Below are 15053 nucleotides of genomic sequence, written 5' to 3'. Positions count from 1 at the left end.
AACAGAGTCGCTGAGGGTAATAAACTTTATTTCTAATGAACCTGTCTCTCTCTCTCTCTCTTTCTCTCTCGCGCGCGCGCGCGTGCGAGATTTGAATTGAGAAGTAAATAATTTTATATATATGTGCGTGCGTGTGGTTAAATGACCACCACATAATTATCTGAAAACAATCATTAATTGAGTAGAGTGGAAATTCTCACCTCTCAGAACAATATATACATTATAACATGTAACATTATATACATATATATATATATATTCTAAAGGTGATTGTACTTGTGTATACGTATATCTAATGTATAATTTTTATTCGAATGTAATCGTGATGCGTTTCTCGCAATCACCTCCCCCGTTGCGTTTCGGCTACGCTCGGGAAACGGATGGTCGGGTCCCGCAAGGGAGAGAGGATGCTGCGAATGCGCTTCGCTTCGCAAACATCGCGTCACATCGTTGCTGCACCTTCAATCGACCGATCTTTTTTCCTCGCGTCGCCGATGGCGGGGTACGGTATCTAGCCCCCTGCTCCCTCCCCCTTCCGCTCGATCGGAGGGAGGCTCGTTACATATCACTCGCGTCGGATAAAAATACACCGTGGGAGCGATGACTCGGGCGTAAAAATACATCGAAATGCAACCACGGCCGGCGCGTGTATATTTACGCGTGTGTCTCGAGAGCGGCGAACGAACGTTTCGACGTTCCAGGGTACGCGTGGGTGGACCATCTAGATAGAGAGAAGGAGAAACTCGACGGACGGACGGACGCTCCGAGTGAATGGGACGTAAGAGAATTTACGGGGTAGGAGGTTTTCGCCGCGAAAAGAACCGTAAAGACGGCCCCCGATCGAGGAAAGCGGAAATTTCCATGGGGACATTCGCGTGAGTTCCCCCATGGAATAGGTTCCGGCGTGTCGGGATACAATGCGAGGAACATTCACGAGTCTCTCTCTCTCTCTCTCTCTCTCTCTCTCTTTATCTCTATCGGATGTTGTCTCCTTAGATTCTCGGAGCAACCGATGTCCCTTCCCACCCTAATTCTCGGTCGTTTAAACCCTTGACTCGTACCTCGTCGAGATCTCTCGGTATAATCGTTAAAACATAAACTTCTTTTTGTATACATATTCGGAAACATAATTTTATTTTCTTCGAAATGTTTCGCATTCCTTAAAAAAATTCGTTAAATTCGCTTAATTCTTTCTTTCGCAAGAAAAATTCGGGAAAACTTTTGATTTGTCGTGAAGCTATTTAGAGTATTATAAAAAAATTATGGATTATAATATGTGTATATATTCAATGTTATAGTCGATATTGTAATTAATTACATTTTACCAAAAATATTTACCGAGCTCCTTTCTATCATTGCTAATTAACTTCGGAATATTTTTGCTATCATGAAACATATATCGCAAATGTCAAAGTTTATGAATTTTTATACAGAACATTCAAGAATAAAACTCTAATTTTTCCGTCTAAAAGATTTACATCTAATTGTACATTTCATTAATATTTGACATCAATGCATCTGTCCAAAAACGTCTAGGCCTGCAGAATGATAAAGAGCCGCACAGAGAAATCACTTTCGAGCCTTCTCTCTGAAAGACACGTTTTCCGAACGTCGCGCCTATTGCGGGTGGATCTTCGCGCGGAATCGCGCGAGAGGGAAGAGCGGACCCGCGACGCGGAGCACAGTAACCGGTCGCATTCGCGCGTTCGGCATTAAAGCTTCCAGGGTCATTGACTGGGTGCCGACGCGGTGGTTACACGCAGCATCGCGTACCAACCGTGGCGTTCACGGATGCGGCCGCCGTTTGCGCGCGTGGGAGTTATTAAAAGCCGAACGAATCCGGCAAGAAAAAGTAACCGCGGTTAAAAAAAGGAGCCGAACGCGCATCGTTCGTTCCGTCGGCGTGTCACGGACATAGTTCTCTCTTACCCTCGCGCTCTCTCTCTCTCTCCCGAAACGCCCGTTCGTCCAAAGGGGAGACGGGGGCAGATCCAGACTTTCCTCCTAAAAGACCCTCCTCGGGACGGCAAGCCGATACGACGACGCTCTCGTTTGAACCAGGATAATTGAGACGTTGCCTTTGCTTTGCGAAAATACCGAAAACGTTTTCGCCACGCGGTATTTCGGTGTCAGACACTATAAACGAGCTTGTTCAATTTTTAGCATCTATACTAACTATACATATATTTATGAAAAGATTTACGATAATTTGTAGTTAAGGATATTTACGACGCGCACAGCTAAATTTCGTATTACATAAAAATAACATGCTGTTCTTGATCATTGGAATGACTAGCTGTACAGTTAGATGCTCGACGTAATATGTCAAACCACGGCGGATGATTTGTGGTGCGTTAACCTAAACCTTGCAAAGAGAGAGGAATTTAATCTCGACCACGCTTTCCTTCCTGCCGGATAACAAGCACGAGAATTGACAATAGGTCCTGCCATTGTGGCCAGCTGACTACTTGATAAGGATAAAAAAAGATCCAACGACCGCGATAGTGAAGCGTATTTAGTTCTTGCTCGACATCAAAGTATTCTGTTCCATAGTACTAATTATTTTTAGCAATTTTTGATATGGTAGTCGGTATTTCAATTATTTAATTATGCCCACGCAGAAATACAGTTTTATGGAACTTTTTAATTATGACGTATATTACAAAATAATCCACATGAAGTATTTCGAAAGAAATATATTGTGTTGGACTTTGAAAATATATTATTAAACGTGCATCATAAACTGCACATAAATATTAAATAATGTTAATGTTATTATCATTATTTAAAATATTTTTAAATATTTATTTTTATTAACTATATTTGTAACATCATAAAAGTTTCTAATTAAATTAGATTCCATACGAATTTTTGTCTTTAAAATTATTTGAGAAATAACAATTCAATTATCAACTCTCCGTTGCCACGTGTTCGTATTTTAAACGTCTAGTCTAGGCAATACGGTATCCGCTATTCTGTTTTCTTTTTGTTTCGCATAGCGGGAGACGCATGAACAACTGAACAGTTGTTCTGTGCGTTGTTTACTTATTCCCGAGATGTGTATATATGATGAATAATCAAAACGAGAGAGGAAAAGAACCCCGGGAAAATTACGAATGAAAGAAGATAAAAAAAAAAATAGAAAATAATCATCTAAAGAGTCGCAAATATCATAAAAGAAATGTATACAGCGTCTAGAAAGAGAAGATTCAATTAATTTAAAATAAAATAGCATTTATATTCACTTAAAATCATAGACATTTAGTGCAAAACAATCAAAGTAACGATAAATTAAAATAAAGAGAGAAATGAAAAAGATAAAATCGCAATAAAACACAAATGGATGAAAAAACTATTAAAACTAACGAGTTAGTATATTACAAAAGCTTGCAATCTCTAGTGCAATTAATGCAATATAATACAGCGCAGTTTAGTTTTAAAAGTTCATATTACGAATATGAGCAGAAAGATACAAATGATCGGATATAAATGAGACGACCGGAAAAACGACGAGTAGGGAAAACGAAAAGAGTCCATGCTCATGGTAAATCACGTTAAAAATAAATTGAGTTTGAAGATCACCATTATAATATCACTATAATATTATTTTTTATTGTTGCCACAATTTTGCTGTCGTATATTTCGAGCGCAGCCATTTCATTTTACCATACGTACGATTATTTTTATACATATTTACGTATTAGGTATCGTTAATTTCTTTGCATAACGAAAGTTGTACAAACAACTCAACAGTTGTTCTGTGAATTGTTTACTTATACCCGAGACGTATGTGCATGAATAATGAAAGAACGAGAAAAGAGAAGAACTCCAGGAAGATTACGAATGAAAAAGGTAGGGAAAAAAGAGAAAAAAACCTAGAAAATTATTAATACCCAAAGATTCGTGAATTTCACTTGAAAAAAGTTTATCGTCTAAAAAGAGAAGGCCATCGATTTGAAATAAAATAATTAAATAAAATTACTCTACGCGGCGACATCTCGCACGTTCTCTAAAAAAATGTGGAAAACGCGATGGTGTTTTTCCGCGTGCAGAACGCAAATCATCGGATGTTTCGAATGCCCAAACGCCAAAATCTAAACGCAGTGACGAAGGGTAAAGGGGGACGCACGCACGCACGCGGGACACGTGCGCGCCGTCGGGGCGCATCGCGACCGTGCGCGTAGAGAGGCGCAGTTGCGCGCTCGTAAGTTGACCTCGGGCAACTTTCACCGCTGCGCCAGAACGCCACGCCGGCCGCGGAATACGCCGTTACCCTGTTCGTTGTTCGGTCTGTGGTGTGCGCGCTCGTTGAATGTAATTTATGCACGTTGCGTGCGATCATGGTCTCGCCGGAGCCGAGACCTGCGCTCGCATGGTCAGGTACACGATGAGAGGAGGTTGTGCCCAGGGTCGGATTAGGTGGCTCCGTAAATAAAAATGAAAACAACCGAGCCAACGAAAAGGATTACATTATGTAATTTATTAATTTTACTTAATAACATACGAGTGTTTTAAAATGATTGTTGGTCCGATATTGTAAACTTATAGATATTGTAAACTTCGAAATATAATATTTAACAATTAAATTAAATTCTTCTTGATTAACGTGCGTTTTGATATAATCAAATGTTTTACGACTTACTAGATAACATATTCAAAAAGTATCATTGCATTTTGAATAGAGATGTTGAATATTACAAAACAAATTATTTTTATTTAAATAATAATTTTTTATGCAAAAAGTGTAGATATTTTTTATGAAGTTTACTTTAATTATTATTCATTCTTTCATCACACACACACACACACACATACACACACACACACACACACCCAAAATACTTTCGGTATAAATAGAATCGGTATTAGAAAAAAGATATTTAAAGACGCTCTAAAAAACTAATATTCTTTCGTTACAGCTGAGCTGAGTATCTATTATTATACACAAATACCACTGTCACGGAATGCGCTTTGTTGATAGAAATAACGTAATCGAAATCTGTTATTTCACACTAATTCGTCGTCTTTTAACGTTAGAAATATTACTGGACTAAATTATAGCATTTTAATTTATTTACATGCATTAAATTAGAAATAGATAAGATACAAGTATTCTTTTAATAGACAAGCATCAGAGAATCATTATAATTTCATCTGAAAAGATTTATATGAAACCCATTATAATGGCACGTAATAACCCAAAGGTTAAGGATCTTTTTACCTCTTTGTGTTTACAACCATTCCGATTAAGGTGTGCCAGAATAACGTGACTCGCCCCTGATTGAATTTTGCATTAACGCCCACATTTAATGCACCTTCTCACGAGCGCGAATGTATTAAGCGCGCTTTCCGTAATGTAAGATTTCACGGAATCTTACGAGAGCAACATACATCCTCGGCGGAAAATTTGATGGACATTTTAATATATGCATAGATAAAATTTATGACATGCTTCGCGTAGTTCTTCCGTACTCAATGATTTGTGATATCTCTCTCTTTCTCTCTCTTTCTTCATCAGTATATTTCACTTATCAAGCTTGTTGACACACATTATTTACAATCCCGCACATAATTAACGTGAGAATAAAAATGTATTGTAAACCGAACAGATTTAACGAAAAGTAAATTGCGGAAAGTTATGGACTTAGAAAAAAATTTATTTCGAACTAATTTATGAATTCGTTAATATAATTAAAGTTTATATGAAGCAACGCTTTTTATATACTTAATTGTAAGAAGTTTTTTTCGTTATTACGAGTAAAATGAAATGGAAGAAACAGTGGAATGTACTATACATTCTGTATGTGTATAAAACGCTACACATATACACTATTAATTTAAAAAACGAATACTATTTATGACTAATTCATGCTCAACTAACTCGCTAACTTTATTAACTTGTCTGAGACAAGATTCTTTTTTGACATTATTACCTTATAAAATATAATAAGTACAATAAAATATAATAAGTAAAATAAAATAAGCGAAACGAATTATGTAAAAGCTCTGCTGCGTGTTCTTTTATCAAATAAATGCACACATTTTATTTGTACATAAAATCGAGGTGCGAGCCATCGTTCAAGTTGGCAGCAAGAGAAAGCATCATGCGATATATTCATTGACGTTAATTAAATAAATGTAGACATATACGAAGCAAAGCGGTTTTCTAATACAATCAGTTACAGCGATTCAAGATATTCTCGGTGCAAGGTGCAAACGTGAAATAAATGACAACTACATATTGTTAATAGTGTACTATGAAAGAAATCTTGCCTCAGTTCATACATTTTTAGAAAATATGTTAAATATACGTGCACCTATTTAAAACACAAATTTTTTATTTACTATCTTCTTTTATTTTATCTTTTATACACTACTGCTTGTCTTTGTAATTTTATTTTAATGTTTAACATTTTTAAAATAAAGTTATTTTTAACTTAAGAATTATTATTTTTTCCGTTTGCAAACAAAAAATGATATAAATTTAATGATTATTATTTGCGCTACAATGATTTAGCGCGCACAAGATGTGAATTTCTATCTTTCGTTAAAAAAAAAACAAAAAAAAAACTGATTTATGGCTGCCAACAATGTGTTAAATAACGGAGGCTACGATCGGACACGCGCGAAATGAAGTCAACGGCCTGACGCTCGTAAGGCAGTGGCTTTAAATTTTTAACATTTAAGAGAAAGCAAAGCGCGCACGATGTAGAGACCCCGAGTGGAATTATGAAAATAGAAGCGCTGAAATACAAATTATTTCTCGCGTCTAATATATCATTAATTATCATAGGTCAATAAATTTGACTCGCGATATCACAACAGACGCGGCGCATTACACACAACTTCGTCCGAAACTTCTTCCGATATTGATTGTTGAAGTCAATTGTCTTTCGCGAAAATTTCTCAGTAAGAAGATTGCGGCTTTGTAAGTAAAGAATTGCGATTTGCACTTTAGAGACGCGGTATATCTCTATGAAATCTGTACATCTGTATACCCATCTGTTCCTTGAATTAATTTTTAATTACTACTTTATTTACAAAAAATTAGAATAAAATTGGTAGATATAGTAAGTTTTATAATTAAAAAAAATATCATTACGAGACGTGTATAAATGTAAGCTGTATACATAAGTGATTTTCAATAAGATTTCCAAAGGTATCATACACTTGTCGAAACTGTCAAATGCGTGATTGATCGAGTAAATACCGGGTAAATTGATACAGAAAAAAAAAAGTTGCTCTCTAAATCGGAATCAGTGTACTATATGTTATTACACTGAAAAAACGAGGAATATTTGATTTCAGTGTTCTGACTATATCGATCAGTGTACACTATCGTTCCATGATAATACATTGGTTCCGATCGGTGAGAATACCCCTCTTCTTAATCGAAATCACTGAAAGGCAGTCATTGATCAATTCCAATTTTAATATAGCACTGCAAATCGATAAGATTTCACCGATTCAGATTAAAAGAAAGTGCGGACAAAATAGCTCGTTGTGGAATGAGTCTAATTTATTACATAGACAAGTTAAGTGTTATTAAGTAATCGATAATAAAATTAGAGCAACACTATTTTGCAAAAATATCTGCATAAAGAGGAACAGCTCCCGCCGTGTATAATCACTGCGTGTACCAAACAACGTCCTGTGTACAGCTTCAACACAATCTTGATGTTATTAGCAACAAGGCTTCTGGCTTAAGCTACAATAGCCGACATCATTAGCTTGATGTATATCTTATCGCAATATGTTGCCGCAATAAACAACACAAGATGTTTATTACTAACAATAAAAATTACATAGTATTCAGATGAAAATATTTATAGTAAAAAATTCATTTACTATAAGTTATATTTTCTAGTAAACTTTTCATTTACAGTTACTCTCGATTAACGGTACGTAGGTTGAAATATAACACGAACAAATAAGAGATTGAAATGAGAGATGAGCCTAAGATTTATTCTAACGTGAAACCCACTTCGACTATTTCGACGTTTTGCCATAACATGCATTTCTATCACGCTAACCATCAACCAGTGGATTTATCGTAAATTCAGTACGCGCGAAATAAATCTGGCTTCGCCTCTTTCGCGATTTTTTCTTCTTCTCTCATTCCTTTCTCTCTTCCCCCCCTCTCTTTCTCTCTCTCTCTCTCTCGTTCTCATTTTCGAGTCTATCCGATCTGGCAGTCGGTGCTCCTCCTCTAGCTCTGTCAACATCGCTGTTTCGAGGCGCGGCGGTGTTCGCGATTCGTGATCGAGCAGCCGCGACGAGGATCATGACTCTCGTGACGCGGAAGTCGAGCTGGTCGAAATGATCGAAGTGCGGAGCTCGTGCCGGCTCGTTCTTCTGCCTCTTTCACTTATTCAGCGCCCTTCTTTTCCTTACTCGACAATTCTCGCAAGTTTCCTTTCTCTTTTCCTCTTCGGTTTCACATAAGAAGTCCTCCTCTTCGAACGTGCGCAACCGATCGATAATTCTAATAGAACTCTAAAGTAGAAAACTTTTTTTAATAAGAAAAAAAAAGGACTGTTAGCACGAAGCATCTTCTCGTTGATGCGTGCCGTGCTATCAAGATCTAACTGGATTCAATTACTATTTCGTTTTTTTTTTTACATAATTTTAATTTTTACATTTTCTACAAAATATATTTTTTGTTTTCTGGTTTTTTTTTCCCAATTCAATGCATTGTGTAAAAAAACCATTTCCGTCAGAAAACGAGTCCCGCCTTACTCTACTCTTTCCCGTACATTCCTTGTTACAGCGCGTATCGACGCATCTATCTGCATATACGTATAGACCTGCGTGAAGTACGCGTGTGTACTGCGGAATCATGAATAGGCCCTGCGTAACATTGTAACGCATACTTGCACGTACACACGAGGAGGAGAGGCGGACCCGCTCGTCAACGACGTCGTGTAACAGTGGGTCACTAGTGAAAGTGCTTAGAGGCGGCGAGATGATTGCAGTTGCACCGCGCGCCGCTGCACACAACGGGGCGGTTCGGCGAGGCTGAACTTCGCTTCCTGGTGCGGCTACCGAGACGCGGCGCGGCACGATTTTCCCTCCCCGCTGGATGTAATGACAGCTTCTAAGTGCTCGAAATATTACCGGTAGATACTCGTTCTTAGACAGACCGCCGATCGGTCACGACGAACGTATTCATTACGGCCATTTCTCTCGCCAATAACAGGCCGCTTGACGAATAATTGCGCGAGCAGGAAGTTGTTTTCGCGCTACCGGGCCCCCTTCATTGGCTCTCAATGCTTCCTCGGATTTCTTTTCTATCGAGGGAGGAAAAAAGTATACGTACGATCTGTGTAATGTGTGTGTGTGTATATGTATGTAATTACAAATACTTTACTAAAGATCACTTCGCAAGTAGTTCTTGTGGAAAGAGATAATACCAGCATGCTTGATGGCTTTTGTAGCGTAACATAGTAAACACCTTAACAAGTTAGTTAGTTATTTCATTATTTCAGTCCCAAAATATTTGCCCGTATCTTAGCGCTCCAAAATACAGAACCTGCTTCCTCAACAAGTTTCGCTGCTTTTTAAAAATTGAGTGGTTTTTCTCAGAACACTTTTTATTCAAAATCTTTTAATATTTTAGAGGGAATCTTGTGAGACAAATTTGCACCTCGAGCAATCAAATGCTAAGCTCTTTCATATAATATCGCGTCGTCACGTAATGAAACTTTCAATCAATACCTTACACGGTATAAACAATAAAATCAGTCAAGGACTGACATTTTGCTGCGCGAAATCCGTTTGTAATGAGGAAGAACGAGTTACGAGTGAGCGCGGAGATTTCACCGGCGCGGCGTTTCCTCGTTCCGGAGGCCCGGCTTCATAATTCATCCTCGTCTAAGGCTTCCTAATCCTTTGCTCCCACAGGGGACTAGCTCGAAAATAGTTTCACGTTGCGCGGACGCGAAGACTCGACGCGCACACGGAGATCGCCTCTTACCGCTCGCTCCGAGGACTTATTCTCTCAATTTGTACGAAGGAGGTGAGTCGGTCGTTAAATTTTCCACGAGGATTCGATGTGCGAAAAACTCCGAAAGTTGAAACGTCCCTCTTAACGTTACCGTTCTTTCGGACTCTTTTGACCTCTCTTGCCAACTACATTTTCGAATGAAACAAAAAACGTATCAAAATTTAAAAACAAGTAACAAAAATATGAACTGAAAAAAATTAGTTTTTTTAACTTTTTTATTCGTTTCCATAGAAAAAATTAGCATCGATTCAACAATCATTATTTCATATAAGCAAAAATAAAATCTTTAAAAGGTTTAATAATTTTAGGCCTTTCGATAAAATATATTTTTATTTCAATATTATTGTAGTCATCTATAAAAAGCACAATATGATTATTTTCATAATAGTAGTATGAAAGGATTTCAATTCTTCATGGAGGATATTGTAATTTTTTATCCAATATCTTTCTCCGAATAAAAATTAATATTGAATAAAGGTATATTTCTTTCAATGGAATTATATAAAATTTATTATGTAAGCAAGTTTTGTTCAAGATTAACAAATTCTTTAGAAATTTTATATTCTTTTATATGAGACTATAATTGTGAATATTCTAACTTTTTTTATACACTTTGTCACGCAAAAAGGTACGAAAGAATCTCCAGTAGATAATTTTCTCGATTTCAACGTATAGTAAATTCTGTCGAATGCTCGATTGTGTTATGATACGCAGCAATATCGATAATTGATATTCAGAATATAGTTATCTAACATAAGAATTGAATAAACATATATATAGAGATGGAATTGTGATTGTAATAGGGAGTGAAATCTATCTTGTTTACATTAATTATTACATTTCGTGTTTATGCGTGTTATGAATGCAATAGTGTAATTTATTGCATAAAGCATGCTCGTGTTTTTTTTCGAGAAAAACCACAATTCATCCTCTCTACGGTGGAAACTTTTCAACAATAAAAAATGCGACCAAAATTAAAGTAAGAAGAATGTTACACGAATGTTTCATATTCCTTTTGATAATGAAGCAAGATTAATGTGTCGAGAGAACAAACAAATGTTGTTTTTGACAGAAATTGTGACTAGAATGACAAGAAAAAGACATTTATGGGGAAACGTAAGATTAGGTAGTTGCGTCGAAATAAAGAAGGAAAAATAAACGAACGGGAGAAGGAAAGACACTTCGTTTCATCATGTCAGTGGGTTAATAGCGACGATAAATGAGAACGAAGTCAATGGGTCCACCCTAGGGAGAAATGTCATCTGTGTAACCGCTCAAATACGTCTTTCCGTTTTCATTCGCGTGCTACACCTCGTCGCCAGATGCGCCCAACATATCCCGCGCTGCTTTTTAATCCCCCAATGCTTCGATATTGCGTCCTCGTGCGATGTTTTTCACTCTTTTACCCCGTCCATCTTTTCCATATTCGCACGTTTGTTATGTAAACATCAGTGGATGGGAATAACGAAATGCGTCATGCGAGTGGAAAGAATGGAATATATTATTAATTTGCTTTGTTTTTGCGCGCGAATTTCCTTTATACAATGCGTTACGCGCGTTACGTTTACGAGAGAAATAAAGTATCTCATCTTTATATGCGGTCTTTATAGAGATATATAAAAGACACCTAATTCTGACAACAGATTTTATGACGAACTTGGAATTCATCTGTCTCAACAATTCGCCAATTAAAAATCATCAAATATTTAAACGAGCGAATCAAGTTCCGAAGAAACAATGAAACTTGGACTTGCAATCTAACAAGAAAAGTTGGGAATATTTAAGAATGTGTTTTGGCTTTACAATGCTAGAACTAGTTATCAACACAATTTAAAACTATAAGCTTCTTAGTTTTATTCTTTTTTTTTCAAAAGTCAATGAAAAAATTTTTGCTTGAAGGTATCCGAATTTTGGTTCTGAAACCAGTCAAAGAAAAAAAACAACGAAAAATAACTCTATTTTGTTACAGTTAAGTTAATAATGTTGAAGATTTCTAAAACACCTGTTATTATATTTTATAGGATAAAAATTGAAAACTTTACAGGACGAATTGGTCACACCTCAAAGTATTATCAAAAATTTAACAATTTTACATATTATGGTATTATTATGTGATACAAAATTAAATTTATCTTTATGGAAAAGTTTCAATATTAATAATAAAGATCAATTTAATTTTATGTGCTATCAGGTTTTGATACTTTAAGATGTGACACGTACATCCTCAATATTTAATTTTTCCCCTTCGAGATCCGAACAGGTTCAATACCTCCGAAACCACAACATGAATACATGTACAAAAAAAAAACGGTCGCCATTGGGATGGGCGGGGGAGGACGGGGGAAAAATGTCGGGGGCGCTTCATGGTGATACGCTTTTACAAGCGCGCATACATGCATTTCCTAGGCATAAAATGATATGACACGTACGGAGTGCGAGCGCACCTTTGGTGTGTCGGTAATCGTACATCACCCTTCCGCTTCTTCTTCCGACGACCGCCTCCGCCGCCGCCGCCGCCGTCGCCGCCGCCGCCGCTCGTAATGTCTGATCAATGTTGCACGAGCAACTAGTCTGCTACGTGTTCGTCGTATTCTTTGGGTCCAAGAATCAAGGCATCCAAACGCGTGCGCGCGTCGAGGTCTCCCTAAAAAAGTCACATCGATGAGTGATATTGAAAAAAATGTTTGTTTTGCGAAAAGTGCACTAAGGTTTGTAATACGGCAAACCAAATCTCTCGATCTACGTCTGTCCCTGCTGTCGTAAGATTACATTCTTAAAATTATCAATGTTAAAACATTGTCAGCTTTAGAGGTGGTCGAAGCTTTCGCGATTGAGACGCCTACATCAGCTTCGAGAAATGACCGCCCTGCTGTCGCGCGATGACTTACATTATCTATTCCAGGGTGAACCGGCAAAGTATTCAATTAACGAGGGAGGGCAGGTCGTCGGAATTTTAATTACGAAGGGCGTATGCGTGCGCGAGATGCGTTTTTCATCGGGTCGTTGAATTTTACGCTTTACATGCAGATAGGGAACGGGGGGGGGCTCAAGATGTCGACTCCGTTGCACATAATTTATAGCCGTCGGACTTTTAGATGCACCTCGCGTGTGCACACAAACGGCCAATAGAAGCTGAGACGAGAAGCGAGACTCGGGTAGCGTTCTCGCGTAGAGGCGAGATACGCACTCTTGTGAATGCTAAACGGCGGAACGGTGTGATCCAATGGATTATCAATCTTGAGAATAAGGGAAAATGAGACGGGAACACCGGCGAGTGGGGGACCCAAGTGTGAATCACACACCGGTAAAGCACGGCTGGCAGGGCGTCAAAAGTTTACATAATGAGAAATAAAAATAAACGCGAGAGATGCGTTGTGCGCTGTGCACGCGTGCGTACGTGCGTGCATACGTGAATATCTGGACGCGGAAGCACACGTGCGGAATTAGCGCATCGATCTCAAAGAGCCCTTATTATAGGCGCGCGCGTTCTCGAAATAAGACAGTCTTCCCGCGAAGGAAGAGAGAACGGAAAGCAGAAGGGAGGAGGAGGAGAGGAGGGGAGGGGGGGGGGAAGAAGACTCCTCGCGGTCGAGCTTCGTGTTTTGACGTTAAGAGGAAATCGCTCGGGGAGTAAGAAGCCCGCCGCTGCAGCCGGCGGTGCATCGTAAAACGAAACCGAGGGACAGTCGAGAAAGAGTGACGTCCAAAGAGAGAAAAAGAGGGAGGAGAGGAGGGAGAGGGAGGGAGAGAGAGAGAGAGAGAGAGTGTGCACCGGGACGCTCCTCGGCAGCTCTCCCCCTCCATTTCTCTCGCTGGATGTTTGTTCATTTTTTTCCACTCCGCGCCTGTGCCCTCCGCCCTACCGTCCTACCGCCTCCCTCTCGACCGCGAAGCGCCCCCTCCCTCCTCCTCCTCCTCCTCCTCCTCCTCCTCCACTCTACTGCCGCTAACCCTCCCGTCCTTCCGCTCCTTCCTTGAGCCGGAGTAAGGACGGGCATTGACCTCCACGCGGTGTATAGAGCGCTGCACCGAAATACATCGTTGTTGCTCGCACATGCGTCCCTCTCCCCCTTCCGCTCTCTTCCTCTCTCCTTTCCCTCTCCCTTCGCCCTACGTGCGTTCCACGTCTCCTCGCCGCATGGAAAAACCACACGAAGGGCGTGAACGCGCCGAAAAGGAGTCTTTTTCTCTCTCTCTCTCTCTCTTTCTCAATAATAGCACGGCCAATGTGTATCCTTTCCTTGGCTACCGAAAAGATTGGAGTGCCCGTGCCACGTCGGTGATTCTTTTCTCCCTTTAAGGTCACCCGATGAAGTCATGCGCGTGTCACGGCCCCGTTCCTTCCTGCCGACCGTGATTTATCGAGACTTGGGAAATGTCCGGCCGAAACGCGAGAGCGCTCTACGTCTGTCCATTTTATTGCGCTTCGTTCGTGGTCGTCGTTTCTCCTTCTCTTTCGTGATCTGAGCATGCAACCTCAATTTTAAGGAAGGCGCGGAGAAAAGGTGCAAGGAAATTCGGTTAAAGTAAACCTGTTATTGCACGCCCGCTCCGTAGCAAATCTTCGTATCTTTAATGACGACGAAGACGAGAGGAGGAGGAGGAAGAGGAGAATGTGCGCGTACAGACCGACATGATTGATTCGTGCGGACCAGGAAGCGAAAATTACGCTCGAATCATTTACGCGTGCATCACGAATCCGCTGGATGGTGATTTACGGTAATTACAAGAACACCGCTGCCGATACTAAGTCCTTAATCGGACACGGTTGCTGAACTCGAGAGATGTTATATTGAAGGCCCTGTGCTGGGGATGCATGATCAAACGATGTGGTTCAAGACAGACAATATCTTGCCAATCGCAATAAATCATATTAAATTTTAATTATTTTGGAAACTGGTACTATATTGGCACTAGTTTATTTAAGAACCTTATTGTCCGTTTAGTTCAGTGCGTGACAAATATGAAGAAAAATTAAAGAGAATAAAATCATCCGTACGCGTATTTCATTAATAATTTCTGAAAAAAAAAACATCAGCAATATTCG

General features: G+C 39.2%; 1 protein-coding gene and 1 long non-coding RNA gene across 2 annotated transcripts in view; one reads left to right on the top strand and one right to left on the bottom strand.

Annotated features, from left to right (window-relative positions):
• Window positions 1-15053, top strand: part of LOC105837761 (hormone receptor 4) — a 181622-nt gene that overhangs the window by 20814 nt on the left and 145755 nt on the right. The gene's annotated exons all lie outside the window — the stretch shown is intronic.
• LOC105837762 overlaps window positions 1-15053 on the bottom strand; it is a 167923-nt gene that overhangs the window by 18071 nt on the left and 134799 nt on the right. The window contains exon 3 of the long non-coding RNA XR_001139171.3: window positions 12451-12650. This is a non-coding gene — a long non-coding RNA (uncharacterized LOC105837762). The remainder of the gene's footprint in view (window positions 1-12450; window positions 12651-15053) is intronic.

The sequence above is a fragment of the Monomorium pharaonis genome, chromosome 2, assembly GCF_013373865.1.
Source record: "Monomorium pharaonis isolate MP-MQ-018 chromosome 2, ASM1337386v2, whole genome shotgun sequence".
Lineage (NCBI taxonomy): Eukaryota > Metazoa > Arthropoda > Insecta > Hymenoptera > Formicidae > Monomorium > Monomorium pharaonis.
Note: the sequence above shows the minus strand (reverse complement) of the source record. Positions and strands in the feature narration are given on the sequence as shown.